Consider the following 3,597-nt stretch of genomic DNA (forward strand, 5'->3'; position numbering starts at 1 on the left):
GCTGTATGTGTTTTCACAGTAGATGGAATCCCACTGAAATTGGCCAACAGCCCATGGAAAACAGATGATGCAGAGACCCGAAAGTTCAGTGTCTTGCCACAGAGGGAAGATCATCCCACACCTACCACCCCCTCCAGGGCTCAGGGACTTTTGCAGAAAAGGTTGGTAGAAAGAATGTAAGAGCCAGAGGAAGGGGTGGAATGTTAACTAGAAGTGTCCTCCGAGCACTATGCCAGTAAGCTGTAGTCACGCCTCCTTCTCAGGCTCATCAAGGAGTGGTGGGGGGGGGGGGGTCAGTTACCCCTCCAACCCAGTCAGTTGACCTTAGCTACGTGTGGGGGGAGAGGCAAGGGATATATAAGCCAAGAACACCAAGAGATACTTTTCTCACCATTTTGTGCGGCTGTCAGGAGGTCACAGGATCTGTATTTGAGTGTGGACTTTACAGCACAGCCATAATTGTGGGGCACCCAGTCTTCTGTAAATAAACCCCTACCCTATGATCTGTTAAAAATAAATAAATAAATAAAAATAAATGGCTCCCCAGCATTCTGTCTCATGGAATTCCAAGCACGATGCATTTTTACTGTAGTAAATCATACTTGGTGGAGTAGTCTTTTCATATGGACCTTTTTGGACCTGCTATTCAGAGCTGTGCATCCGGCTTTGGTTCATTTATCTCCGCTGGTCTAGATTATTGGCTTGGACAGAGTCCAGAAAATAAAATTCTAGGCAACGAAGATGAGGCTGTTCTAAGGCTCACGATGAGCCTGCTAGATGGCTAGGTGGGAAGGGTACGTCCACTTACACTCCCACAGCAAGAGAAAAGCTCCTAGCTCCCTCAGCCCACCCAACACCTCATTCCTTACTTGATTCAGTGAAACGCATCATAAGGGCTCCTTCCACTGACTCCAGGCTCTAAAAATCTTCCTTATCCAGATGCTAATGGTGAGATAGTTGGTCAGTGAAACCTGGACTCTGTCCTCTGTTGCTTAGAGCTATGTGATTCATGCAAGTGGGCCTCTGAGCATCTGCTTCCACTTCAGTGAATAAAAATATCTATCTTATTGGGCTTCCTGGTGATCAGGGGCAGTTATGTTCACACACTGTAGTGCTTAGCACAGTTCTGGCTCAGGAAAAGAATTCAGGAAAGGTTTTATCACCATTCTTTAGACCACAGGTTCTGTGAGCTCGTATCTATTGCACTGTTTTGGCACTTCCTAGTGCCTGGTGCATAGCTGGTACTCAGTACCAAAGAGGGAAAAAGTTCTGTTTCTATACTATTGTGGTTTAGATCTGAAATGCCTTCCCAAAGCTCCTGTGTTAAAGGCTTGGTTCTCATCCAATAGTGTTCAAAGGTGAAGCCTTTGGGAGGCTCCTGGATTGGGAGGGATCCACCCTCATCAATATATTAGCCACTGATAGCTTTAAAGCTTCATGGGAGGTGACAGGAACTCTAGGAGGTGGGACTGGATGGAGGAGGCAGGCCACTGAGAGGCACTGTCCCACTTAGCTTTCTCTTGCTGTGATAAAACACTGATCAATACCAATTTGCGCAGGAAAAGGTTTATTCAGCTTACAGGTTACAGTCCCTCATCAGGGGAAGCCAAGACAGGAACCCAAGGCTGGAGCTTGAAGCAAGAATCACAGGGGGAAAGCTGCTTACCAACTCGACTCGCTCAGCTATCTTTCTGACCTAGCCCAGGCCCAACTGTCTGGGGAAGGCACCACCCACAATGGGTTGGGCCGTCCCACATTAATTAGCAACTAAGAAAAGACCTCCCAGACAGGGCCACAGACCAGCCTGGTGAACTCTTCCACCGAGGTTCCCTCCTCCTACGTGCGCCAAGTTGACAACTGGGATTAGCCATCACATGTCTGCTTTGTCCCTAGCCTTTCCTCTCTGCTCTGGGCTTCCTGGCCACCATGAAGTGAGCAGCATTTCCTCCGCACATGAACCTCCATGTTGTTCAGCCTTGGCACAGGCCTAAAACAATGGAGCCCACCTGGCATGGCTGAACCCCAGACTGTGGGCCTCTTCCTTCCACTGAGGTCACTCAAGGCTTCTGTCAGTAACAGGAAGCTCAGAGATAAGCAAAGCTGGGAGCCACTTCAAGTTTAATTCCAACAGTCCTAGGCTGAGTACCTATTTGCATTCCCTGTCTATCATTTTAACTTCAACCTTTTGTCATCCAACCGAGCAATGTGGTGGTTTGTTACTAAGTCTTTAAATGTGACCAAATACTGAGGCCAACAGTCCACATCTAAGAATGTGTCCTGAAAGAACAAAGTAGCTATCTTCACAGCAACATGTATGTACCCTGTATGCTGCTTGTGTTTGTTTTTTGGTTTTTGGAGGGTTTTTTTGTAGAGTAACAATACTTTTAAATATTTTATTTATTTTTATTTTATGTGTACACATGTATTGCCTGCATGTAGGTAACTGCACCCATGTCGTGCAATGCCCACAGAGGTCAGAAGAGGCTGTCAGATCCCCTGGGACTGGAGTTATGGACAGTTGTTAGCTGCCATATGGGTGCTGGGATACGAACCTCGGTCTTCTGCAAGAACAGCCAGTGTTCTTAACCACTGAGCCATCTCTCCAGCCTTGTAACATATACTTTTAATATTTAGAAAAAAAAACAATAAATGTGATTTTGGCAGAAAAAAATAGAAACTTCTATGGAAAATCATCAGTACAGAGATTTTTTCTTTCGTTTTATTTTATTTTATTTTTGTGTATTTCGTACAGAACATCTCAAACAATCTTAATCATCTTTATACCCCCATCCCCACTGGCACCCTCCCATAGCCTCCCCCCAACTGGAGCCCATATACTCTGTCATCCCTGTTACCGTCCACTGTGTTGCAGTGCCCCCAGCCATTCCCCAGTGCAAGTCCATCCACTGAGTCTAGTCAGCCTATCTAGAGTTCCTTGTTTTAGGAAGATCAGTTCTTCTTCATCTAGCAGCAATCAGTTGCAAACATTCCTTTAGATAAGATTGGGGTCTGCTGTTCATTATCCAAGTCCATGCTGGATTTTCATCCACCTGAGTTTGTATGGGACTCTGTATGCTGACACCTATGCCATAGAATCATATGAGCAGGTTCCCAGGAGCTTATAGGTGTTTCCATATCATCATGCACATCCTTCCTGGCTCTTAGAATCTTTCCACCCTCTCTTCCACGATGGTCCCTGAGCCTTGGGTGGGTGAAGTTTAATAAAGGAGTCCTGTCCAAGGACCGGCATTCTACAGACTCTTGATTTCTACACTTGGGCCATTTGTGACCTTTTGTGTTCCTGGCCCTCTGCTGCATGAGGAGCTTCCTTACTGAGAACTGATTCCTTAGTGTCCTTTTCTTTATCCCTGTTCTGTGTTCCATGAGTCTTGGGTGTAGAGGTTGCATTGCAGATGTGTCCCTTAGACCTGGGAAATTCATAGACAATGCCCGTGTGTGACCAGTTGTGGTAATTTGTATTAGTCTTTGTTGCAAAATGAGCTTCTTTGATGAGTGGTGACTGGGATATTTGTCTGTAAATATAAGGATAAATATTTGAACATAGTAAGAAATCACATTAGTCTAGCAACATGACAC

The sequence above is a fragment of the Nannospalax galili genome, unplaced genomic scaffold, assembly GCF_000622305.1.
Source record: "Nannospalax galili isolate Female #2095 unplaced genomic scaffold, S.galili_v1.0 scaffold469, whole genome shotgun sequence".
Taxonomy (NCBI): Eukaryota; Metazoa; Chordata; class Mammalia; order Rodentia; family Spalacidae; genus Nannospalax; species Nannospalax galili.